This window comes from Labrus bergylta, chromosome 22, assembly GCF_963930695.1.
Source record: "Labrus bergylta chromosome 22, fLabBer1.1, whole genome shotgun sequence".
Lineage (NCBI taxonomy): Eukaryota > Metazoa > Chordata > Actinopteri > Labriformes > Labridae > Labrus > Labrus bergylta.
Window position 1 is genome coordinate 16,007,205 of NC_089216.1, and position 12,156 is coordinate 16,019,360.

General features: G+C 41.6%; 1 long non-coding RNA gene across 2 annotated transcripts; it reads left to right on the forward strand.

Moving 5' to 3' along the window:
• The first annotated feature begins 466 nt into the window (after window positions 1-466).
• On the forward strand, window positions 467-7,458 carry LOC109991304 (uncharacterized). 2 transcript variants are annotated; one of them, XR_010664948.1, is made up of 6 exons: window positions 467-524; window positions 1,601-3,012; window positions 4,083-4,288; window positions 4,415-4,532; window positions 4,619-4,756; window positions 4,878-7,458. It is a non-coding gene; the product is annotated as an uncharacterized lncRNA (long non-coding RNA). The 2 variants fall into 2 exon arrangements; XR_002278277.3 differs by lacking the exons at window positions 467-524; window positions 1,601-3,012 and having other exon boundaries at window positions 3,031-4,288.
• Window positions 7,459-12,156: the final 4,698 nt, after the last annotated feature.

Here is a 12,156-nt window from a genome sequence, read left to right on the forward strand (position 1 = left end):
ATTTATTTAATGTTTTTTATACACTTATGTATGAGTGAGAGAGGACGACACATGTCAAGTTTGTTAATAAAGCACATTTACAAAATTCTCAACTTGACCAAAGTGCTATAAAACCAAGATAGAGAAATAAATAAAATTAAAATCCATATTAAAGAAGAGTACCCACAAAGAAGTATGAAACCCCAACAAAATGAAATGTGAGAATAAAACAAATAAGAGCAAAGATTAAATCCATAAACAGAATAATTGGTCAGGCCATTGCTTCATTTGTGACATTTTATCACATTTACAGTTCCAGGTCTAAAAGAACGGATGAACTTGGTTCATTAACTTTAAAATTATCAAAAGTGTATTTGAAGATAATCTGGATTGTTGACTGTGTCCACAGCTGGGATGAGCAGCTGGTGTTGAATTTCTTTAGATTTGCAAATCAGTGTCAGTGATATAAGTAGAGACTGTTGTCGTATTCAGTTCACAGAGCACCACGATGGAGAAGTTCTGGCTGGGTCTCTTGTGTCTCTCAGGTCAGTAAACTCTGTTTAATTATAACTGCTTATTTTCTTACAATCCACAATGTCTTCAGTAATTAAGTGTTTTAAGGGGTTGTCTTTATGATTATGTTGGTTGGTCTGAAAAAAATGTTAACCTTAAAAATTCAATAAAAAGCAATATATAAAATAGAATAATATAATAAAAGGCAGTGTACATATTATTTTTAATTTTGTTCGACAGGTGCATCTCCACATAAACAGAGAGACTTTGCACATTAATAGTTTGGTAAAGCAGCTTTATATAAATCATTTTGTAGGTGCAGCTAGGCTTGGGCGATATGACAAATAATTTTATCACGATAAAAAATGTCATATCAGTCGATATCGATAATTATCACGATAATTGTCAATCATTATTTCTTTCAAATTTAAAATCTGATTTGAAAGTTGAAGAAACCAGATGTTTAATTATGGTTTAATTATTCTTTATTGTCGGGGAGCTGGAAATACTGATACGACAGTTTGCTGCTGGGGAGTGGCACTTACTGGCCCGCTGCTTACTGAGGGTCCACACCATAGACTGTTTATTTTATTTACAATACGGTCCATACTAACACTCGTTTGGGATGTTTGGTCATTTCTTTCCTTCGGTGTGTTATAACGGGTCAGGTTTGTGGTGTCGCCGTTTTAGCTGCACTTGTCTTCGGCACAGTTAACAGAGCACTTTACTCTGTTTTTTGTCGGTCTGTAAACTTTCCAAACTGTCTCTAAACTCCGGAAGTTGAGCGGCCTTTCTTGTCGACGATGTTTTCTCCTGCTCTGAGCCGCTACACTCAGCGTTTTCTTCAGGGTCTCTATCGCTTATTTCAGCTGTGTTTTCATTCCACTCCTAACATCTGTAAGCCCGCCTACATCCCTATCCCTGCAACATGATTGGCTGTTCATCGTTTTTTTCTTCTTCTCTTTAATATCGGGAAATTTTATCTTACATTTTTCATATTTAAATTGACAAAAATTATATCGCAATAATTATCGTTATCGTTTTATCGCCTAGGTGCAGCAAAGCACCTGTTTATTTACTCTTTACTGTATGTGTGTTCTCCTCACAGGCTGGAACATCTCCTCATGCCTTCCCTCTCAGTACCACTATGTAGCTGAGCCTATGACTTGGACTGAAGCTCAGACCTACTGCAGAGAGACGTACACAGACCTTGCCACTGTTGAAAACATTGAAGAAATGAAACAACTTCTCTCCACAGTTCCATCTCTGCTTGATGAACATTTTGTCTGGATCGGCCTGTACATTAAAGAGGAGTGGAAATGGTCTGACGGCTACACAGAGAGTGGGGCTGATTATAGGAACTGGCAGCCTGCAGAACCCGACTTTTACGGAGGTCAATTCTGGTGAATGCGGCCGGTTCGGGTAACGTAAATGACGCCACTTCCATACTGAATGAATCAGATGAAGTAAGAACAAATATCTGCCTACTGTGTGTGCCTACTGAATAGTAGGTACTAACAGTATACAGCACGGATAGTAGGTACTGCCTACTGCCAGATTGAGTAGGTACTTGACAATTCGGATGCAACCTCTGTCTCAGCCTACCTTTCAGTCAACCTAACGACAGGCGGAGAGCTGGAGCTGAGGCGGGTTTTAAGCCTCATGACAATCATCTACACCTGTCAATCAGGTCAGCTACACGCCTTATTGTGAATAACTCTTATCCATCTTCAATTAAAAACGGACGAGTCATCAAAACATTCAACCCCCTGTACAGTGTGTGTCGATCGAGACATGAGCCAATGAGACCTATTTGGCTTTATGAACCAGGCTGTAAACATGTTAATTTCTGCTTTTTTGAATGTTGGGTGTGTGACTTCCTGTGCTTCTGCAGCCAGCCTCTAGTGGACACTTGAGGAACTGCAGGATTTTACACTTCAGCTTCATTGTTAAGTTTTGTTTTGACAAGATGATAATAATTATTATTATTATTAGTGAAGACCTCCGGTGGAAGCGTTGTGGTTGTGATGGAATTAAAATTTCAATTTTGTGGCATTTGAGCAAGTGTGCGGGCAGATCTTCTTCCTCAGGCTGCTGTTTTGCTTTGCCCTGCACCTACCTGATGTGCATATAACTACATGCTCCTTTCTCTACATGTCTCTCCACACATTAGCTTCAATTATGATCACTCATATCCCCACAGAGGTGACGTTTGACCCGAGGTCACGTGAGAGCGCAACAACTTTTTAATATCTCATTTGCACTCAAACTTGACACCTGTCGGCCTGATTGAGAAACCTCTCTAAGTGGATACCTGAACTCATCAAACACCTGAACACCTGAAGTCATCAAACACCTGGACACCTGAACTCATCAAACACCTGAACACCTAAACTCATCAAACACCTGAAGGAGAAACCTCGATGGAGAGATACCTGCAGGGAAACCCGTCTGCTACCGGAGCCCCTGTGATGGACCGCCTGCTGACTGGGGTCAGTTGATGGCTCAGCAGCTTTGCTGGTAAGACATCTTTTTATTTTCATGCTAAATGTGTTCGTTTATCTTTCTTTAAACATTTAAATGAGGTTTATGAAACAAAGTATGTTCAATGGATGAATGTACGTAAATCGAAAGTTAAAAGAGTTTTCATTGGGTTGTTAAGAAAACAATAATTGTTGGAGTTACTCAACGTTTTCTTGATTTTAAAACGATGATTTCATGATTAAAATGTGTCTGGCTGTTGCGGGTGGAAAAGTGGAATTTGTAAGCAGGTGCGAACTGATTTGAAAACAACTTTATTTTGGTTTGAGGGTCAATTTGACTCAATTAATCGTCTCAATTTGAGGAGAAAAAGATGGCGACCAGGCCATTTTTCGAATAATGCCAAAAACATATTTTTCTTGTTCGCCATGGAGCAAATTTAAAAAGCCTGGTTGTTGAAGTTTTGTCACAGATGTATTAATAAGTCATTTAAAAATATATTCAGAGATGATTGAGGAATGTTTTCTCCTCGGTCATGTTGTGTTCTGATGTTAAGAGAAGAGATGATGCAGATAGTCTGAAACGCTCCGTGTGTCTGCTCCTCTCTCCTCCACGCGCGTTGTCTGTAACTCATGTGACAGTAACTAAATATAAGAGAACACGTTTATCCTGACAGGAAGTTCACACCTGTGTATTTAGTGGTTCTTTCTCGTGCTAGAGTTTATAAAGGCACTCTCGTTTGGGCATGCATAATGACGCCCGGAGCTCTGTGGCACATCTGGGAACTTTTTGCCACAGCTTATTGCAAACTAAAGGTAAGTGGGCTCCTGTTAGAAACTCCACAGTGTCCCATCAGAGAGAAGTGTGGGGTCAAACATGATGTAATGTGAGAGGATGTTCTGATTATATTTGATGAAGGTGAAACTACATGCTCCGATGGAGTTCCGATCTGTGTCTGATTTATGAGACTGTTACTGTGATTGGATGATAATCATCCTCCTTCAAATACAAACCATCGCTGTGTTGTGAACTTAATTTAACTTTTTCAACTGACTCTTAAGAGGCTGTTGACTCACCTTTATGTCAAACTCAGCCTCTTCACTTCACAGCTCGAGGATGAAGAAGGAAGAAGACGAAGGTGAATGTGACCTGCTGACTGTTCTGCTCCTGTTCGATTCATTATTATCACATTTTTAATCACATTAATCTGTCTTCATCCTCGTGGTGTTATTATTCATCTTACTAACCATCTTGTGTCTCTCCTCTTGTCCTACTCGGCTGCCTGAGGTCGAGTAGGATCAGAGGACCAGTGGAGGTGAGTGTCAGCTTCTCATCGAGTGTTTTTATAAAGACAGGGACACAAATTCATTATCCAATCATATTAAAGATACATGTTATACTGACTATTCTTTTGTTCTCTTCTCTGACTCCATCTCCTCAGCTGCTGCCCTTCACTGCAGGTGACGACCAATAGGATCCGAGGACAGCAGGTGCAGAACATTCAGAGTTTCCATGAAGAAGAAGTGTTGAGATCCGACCTGCAGGAGGAGCAGACAGAGGTAACGACAATGACAATATAACTTCAGGAATAATCCAGAGACCATCCATCTCACTCTCTCTGTTGGACTCTGTGTTTGTTTTACAGACTCATCGTTTCTGCAGGACATCCAGGGTTACCGCAACGACGACGAAACAAAACGCCAACTGCAGAGCGGATCATTTTTAGAGCGACGGCCACAAGACGAGCTGCAGAGAGAAACTGAGCTGTGTTTTCATTGTTAAGGCAAGTCCCAGTTTATAAAAGTAACACAAAGAGCAACATTAACATGTGATGCAGATATGTCTCATTGTAGACCATCAACTTTTTCTTGTTGCATAATCAAAGTATTTTTTCTGTTTCATAGGGAAGGACTGCCGATTCATTTGTGACCAAACCTGGGACCCTTCAGAGAGACGATATCAACCAATCAGCATCCAGCTTCTATTTCAACCAACCTTCTGAAAACATCTGGTTTGGTGTTACATTCAGTAAAACCTGCAGACCTGCAAAGAAAGATTATGAATTTGGAGTTTTGTTAGACTTTGAGTAATTTTGTGTTGAAGCATTCAGTTTATTATAAAAGCTTCAACGTTTATTTGGTTTATTATCGCGTTACACACATTGTGTTGGATCTGAACTCACCTTTAAAATCATCAAAGACAAATAATCAAACTCTCTAAAACTTTATTCTTTAAAGAAAGTTCAAATAAATATCTGTTAGAACTTAAATAGTCTGAGATGATTTATATTAAGTTTATTAAACTCAATTAGAGTGAAGGTGTCATCTTGATGTTGGATGTCTGGATGCAGTTAACTAAAACAGCCAGTAGGTGGAGCTGCTGCTGCAGAGATAACAGCTGACTCTAAGGAGCTGCGGAGGTTTGACCTTTGACCAGATGGTGCTGCAGAGAGGTGACCCAGAGGGGGGAGAGCACGTGTCGGGTATCGCTTCAATCTCTGTTAAATTACAGCATAAGAGTGATGCAGTGAGTTCTTCTCTCCTGACATCTTTCCCCAGAGTCAGAGTAAGTCATATCATACTCTGTATACATATTGATCAAATATTTTTGGCCGATCTATTCCACAATCTTTCCATTTTTCCCCTCATTATTACTGCACAAATGGAGCCCTGGTGTACAGCGCCCCCTGCAGGACAACCATTTTAGATCAATGTGCATGGTCATATGTGCACTGCATACATGCAAACCTTTTCTGGCTTCAGAATTCCCTGTTTTGAGTTATTGTAGCGAGTTGTCTCGACGTATTAAACAACTAATCGAACAAAGCAGTCAGATGTTCTGCTAAGATCCTCTGTTGGAGGAGTTTGGTTCAACGTGTGATTGTCTGTGACCTGTCTCTGATGTGTTTCAAACCAGCTTATAGTCCCTCTGACTGCGCGTATGTCTGTACTGCAAACTCATTGTCCTCTGTGTCAATGTCAGAGCAGGCAGGAAGGTGACAGAGTGATTGACAACGCCGTCTGTCCCTTTGACTGAGACATTTTTCCATCGAGCCGCACAGTCCGCACTGACAATGAACACACACACACACACACACACACACACACACACACACACACACACACACACACACACACACACACACTGTTCATGACATCAGAGGAGGCTTGTTTCAGACAACAGGCTGTGATTGGCCGTCTGGAGGTTGTAGGTGTGGTCAAAGGATCATGAATGGATTCTGGGCAAAGATGTTTAGTCATAGCATGGAGACCAGACACAAAGATGGTGATCATTAAGTCCGATAAGACCCGATCACCTGAGACATGTCACAGCGTGATAAACACCTGCAGCCTGATTTATTCTTTGTGAACGTGTCTCGACTCTCTGACTTTAATGATGTTGTTGAAATAGTGTTTCTCCTCCCCTGATGTTATAGAGAAATCTCTTCACCTTTTGGATTCTATTAAAACTAAATCTTAATCATTATACTTTAGACTAAACAGAAAATTGAATTAACTGCTAATAATAATACAATTTATTTAAAGGAAGAATGTGCAACATGTTACGCAAATGTATGATAAATCCAGTCTCTCCTGTGTAAATGTGTTTCTGAGTCATGACTGTCTACAATGAGTGAGAAGGTCGAGTCTCGCTAGCTTTGTTGTTGTCAGAGCCGTGTTTACATGGACGGGACGGTTGGCTCCTCCCCTTGTGTATAAAAGCTGTTTTATGGCCCTGACACACCAAGAAGACCATCAGCGTTGGTCCGTCTGTGAGCGGTCGCCCCCCTACTTTTTGAGGTGTGTCCAGCTACGTCGCTACCCGTCTGCCCCCGTTGGCCTTTTTTTGGCGATTACAGACTACCGCCGCCTGCTGGCATGGAGAGTTATTTCCGCAGAACGTACGTAGTGTGGTTGGTCGTTGCCTGTAGTCTTTGCGATGTGTTCAAGTGCAACTTTTTGGCCAAGACGTGAGGCGGCCTTCGTCACCACTAGTTCTTTGCTGTCTGCTTGGTGTGTCAGGGCCTTAAGTCAAGGACTAGAGAAAAGAAGAAGAACATAATCACTGCTTATTTTGATGTCACATAATCATCTTTTGATCATGGTCATTCCATGTGAATGTATGTGAAAAGGGAAGCTACGAGCTAACTAAAGAGCACTAACATTAGCATGCTAACAAAATAATTCAGGACACAGGTGATTGCAGCTCAAGCAAAGGACAACTTTATCCACTGCTTACTATTAATGGTGCTTAATTACGGTGCATTCTTATTCATAACTCCTTTATGTGAATGTGAGTGGAGAGGGGTTGGAGGTGTGTCTCTGGAGGAGAGCGGAGGCTTCAGGATGGAGGAGGTGTGGCCAAACAGCAGTTTGGTTTCATGCTGGTGCTCAAGGGCGACATCTACTGGATCAAAAAGTCACACGTTCTTCCTTTTAAAGGCATCTTTCATCAAGCAGCACCTTATTAATGTATTACTTTAAATAATTTAATTCTTCAAGACAAAATGTTTCCTCGTCTTTTTTGTTGATGGAGGGTTAAGTTTGTAACTCATTTAAGACAAACTAAAGTGAGCCCTCCGTCTGACACGCACACGCACGCACGCACGCACGCACGCACGCACGCACGCACGCACGCACGCACGCACGCACGCACGCACGCACACACACACACACACACACACACAGTAAAATGGATGTTTGACGTCACATCAGCAGTTATTCACTCTGCCTGCAGACAAACACAGAGAAGCCTCATAAAGGACGTTTCTGCATGAAAAGATGTGAAAGACTTCAACAGGCACAAGACGGTCTGACAGTTACATAAACACGGTTTAGTTCTTTTTTTGGTCACAGGCAGACACCGTACCTGACATTCTCAGAGGTTACAGGTGACGGCTCAGCGGTGGTGTGCCCCAGGGAACGTGATGTGTGAGATAAACATGTCACTGATTCACACCGCTCTCACCCCGGGCGCTGCTGGAGTCTCAGTTTGGTTTTATTTATGAATAGAAATAGAATCCAAGCAACAATAATCATCCAGCACTGGGCTTAAAAGTTTGAGTGGTAGGGTAGGCTTGAGCTTTGATTTTAAAATGTGCCGGCTGGATTTATCTCTTAGACAAGGCCTTAGGCAAACATGAACAAAATAATGTTTGTTGTTTTCTAAACTGGAGACTCATTTTATGTTAAGCCTGCAGCAGCATAACTAGGAGCTGGTCTATACCTGCACCAGCCCCTAACTATAAGATTTAACAAAAAGGAAAATTCTATTCTAGTCTATTCTTAAAAGAGTGTGTCTGCCTCCTGGACCCTGACCGGAAGATGATTCCAAACGAGAGGGGTCTAAAACCTGAAAGCTCTACCTCCCATAGTACATTTAGAGACTGTAGGAACCTGGCCTGCAAAACAAAAGCACTTTGAGTTTTGAGTCAACAGCGCCTTTCTGAAAACTTTAAAGATTTTCAACTTGAGTGCTCGCTTTCTGCTGCGAACGCCCTCTACCCATTGAAAACAACTGGAAAAAGACGCTAGGTGGACAAGGGGCCTAAAAGATGAAAATCTTAAAACAATGGTGAATAAAAGAAAATCTCCTTATTTATATATGTTGACAATCATTTACAAAACAACTCCTAAAAATAAATACATTAAATTGAAATCAGTTCACTTGAAAGTGAAAACAAAAAAGGCTGAGATGATTCAACAGACTCTTTGCGTGATTTTTTACAGTGTATGAATCTCAAACTCTGTATTCTCCGAGCAGTAAAACACACAAACAGAGCAGTGAGTTGTTTCTCCCTCTGAGGCTACTGCCGTCCTAATGCTGAAGGTTTTCACCCAGCTGTGATTGTCTCTGACAGGTGAACTGAGTCATTCCTGCCCAACGCTAAAATAACCTCCGTGCACGCTCACACAAATAACCACACACAAACATCCTCGACTGGACTTAACCTTTGGATTCTGGTCGGTCTGAACTGATCCATCAGTCTCTCATTAACAAGGTTTGAGACCTTTAAACCCCAGATCCTACTCCACTCAGAAATATTACATCATCCATCTGTCTTTCAATTACCAACACTGGCTCGCTTTGCTTCCTGAATCCCTGATTGAATCAAAAACCCCACCTGCCGACCGCTGTGTGTGTGTGTGTGTGTGTGTGTGTGTGTGTGTGTGTGTGTGTGTGTGTGTGTGTGTGTGTGTGTGCGTGTTAAAGCTCAGGAACAAAAGGACGTCTTGTCTGCTGGATTTTTCTGACCTTTTTCTGATTTTTGGTGCCATTAAAGGTCAACGGGATCATGATTTATTTTCTACATTTCAATATTTAAGATAATTCTGACATGCCTTCAACCTGCAATTTATAAAATGTCCAGCAGGTGGCAACTCCATCTGTGATTATATTGAAGTCTATAGCCATTTTTATAGTGGCTGATCTGGTTGTTCACACATGCACCTCACAGTGGGAGAGTCACCACCACTGATTATATCCTGCTGCTTCCTCACAACAGCTCACTCTAACTTTGTGCGGAAAAAATACTCTGAGAAACTCCGGTTTGATTTATTCCCTTACAAATTCCCTGAAACTTAAACAATAGATATTCATAGTTAAGGACAGTTTGGCCCTGAAATCTTCTTGAGTTGCTCTTTCACACATGTCGACTCACAGCGGAAGATTCTCCCCGTTGGACAGGAGGGTGGGGGGTGGGGGGGGTCTTGAGAGGGAAGAAGCGATGTAAAAAAGGACGCTGTGGAACTTACAGCGTAATGTTTTACAACAGTGAGGTAATAGACGGAGCAGAGTTACTACGTGCTATTGGACGTATTCATACAGTGAATTTTGTCTGAATATTTCCTGCCTCATATTGACTCAACCTGACTTCACTTGGAAACTAAACTAGAGTACATGCAGGAAAATTCCTGATAAAGTGAGGATGAAAAATCCAGCTGTTTGTGTTCATACATTTGCATGACTTGCAGAGTGTAGAAAAACAGAATTTCCCCTTGTGTGATCAATAAAGTTAATCTTAATCTTAATCTTAACATGCTGACCAATCCAAAAAATGTGGGACATTTTCAATGCACATGCACATTAAGACAATTACTGACTAGATGTTCTACCATTATCTATCGTTTCAAAGTGCAATTTACTCTCTGATGCTGACGAGGAAAAATCAATCCAAGATTTCATCCTCTTAAGGTTCTTGTTCAGTCACTCTGTCCATCGTTTTTGTTGTCTTCACATCTGCCAAGGTCATACATACTTGGCCAAGACCGATAAATTGTCCCGTTTTCCAAAAGGACTTTCTGCCTGAAAGCTGAACGTATTTCTCACAGTGAATTGTAGACACATAACCAAAGTAAAATTCTAGATAAAAGGCAAGAATGAAATATGTATTTTTCTTGTTCTTCATTCGTAGGTAGTGTGATGTTGAAGCGGTTATTTTGAGGCAAAATGGGAACATAATGTTGCTTTAATTGGTTTTGATAACTTAATTTGAAGCTGACTGATTGCTTAATTGACCTTCAACAAACACCTTCCAATTATCTTCTTCTAATCCTTCAGATCTCATTTACAGAGAGACGACATGATTCAGGGTCTTTTCTTTTTAAACACAAACACGTCTCCTGTCTTTACTTTGGGGGGTACAGGAAAGCCCCCTCTCCTTCTCGTCTGTTCTGGGGTCACTCAGAGGGGCAGTCAGTGTCACCTCCCTTAACCAGTTTAACCAATCATCTAGAACCAGCTGGGACACCCCCCCACCTCTCAGCACCACACCCCCTCCCCAGCATCCCCTGTGACAAATCGGATGGCTGAGTGAAGGTCCCCTCTCTTCTCTTGGTACCCCAACCCCCACGAAACAGGCCCCCATCCCCCACAGACTTCTGAAGGCGTTGTAATAAGCAGGTGTATTTGAAATGATCAGTTAAGGCTTGTTTCTTTTTTTGGTGGTGTTTTTTTTTTGTGGAAAAAGCATCAGACAAGCATGCGTCAGCGTGCAGAAGTGTAAACAGTCATGTTGTCATAGTTTTATAAGTGGGCGTTCAAACAGAAGCAGGGGGCCGAGGATGCTGCGGGGAGTTTGACTGTGGACGTGCACATTTTCACACATTTTCTCTGCAACAAATCTGTGAGACCTGACATGATGAGGACAACAAGTGCAACATATTCCAAAAGTATTTACTCCCCCTGATGACTACAAACACACAATAACGTGCAGTGAACCACCAATGAGGTAACTGCCCCTTAAAAAAATCAAGTATCCCTTAAAAACCCAACATTTTGGTGCAGTTAATCTCCATTCAAGGGGGGTCTGGATTTTATTCTGAGGAGTGTTCTGGTTTCTGTTTGGTGTATGTTTCTAGTCTAAGCTTTAAGGTGTATGCAGGTAAAAACAGTCTGCAAGGAGAGGAAGAAAGCAGGCAGAACACAATCCGCCGTGATGACAGCCAGGCTCCAATCAGCAGTAATCTGACAATCGTTTATTTATCTCAATACACAGATATCTGCATCCAAGTAGAGCTAACAATCCTGTCCCTTATACTTTGATTGTATATGTTTCAAAATGCATAAAAAGGCATCATTCTTCTCAATAAGGTCTACATGTTGGTATGTTAATTTACAGTGCAGTTTGTGTTTCATGTTTGGAAGCTGTTGTAATTGGTTATCATCACAACATGAGACCAACAGTATATCAAAGTTGACTTTCACTGCATGTTCAGTTAATACTGGCATTAGACATGTCCCGGCCTGAGGTCATCTTAACATCTAACCACATTGGTGGACAGCTGGGTCTACAGTGAACATATTGTGGTGACAACATGGGATTATGTTCTGTCATGCCAGTGAAATGTCGCACTGAGCTGGAAGAAAAGAGGCATGCTGTATGAGAGAGTGTGATGGAGGAAGAAGAGCAGCAACCCAGATTCATGAAGACACAGAAACACACACACTGAAGAAGGAGAGAGGAGAGAGATGTCAGGGAATATGAGACTCTTCTTCTGCAGCTCCAGAGCTCAGTGAAGAGGGACGAAGTCAAAGCCAGAGAGGACAGTGTGACACAGAAGGAGAGAGAGAGAGAGTGTGTGTGTGTGTGTGTGTGTGTGTGTGTGTGTGTGTGTGTGTGTGTGTGTGTGTGTGTGTGTGTGTGTGTGTGTGTGTGTGTGTGTGTGTGTGTGTGTGTGTGTG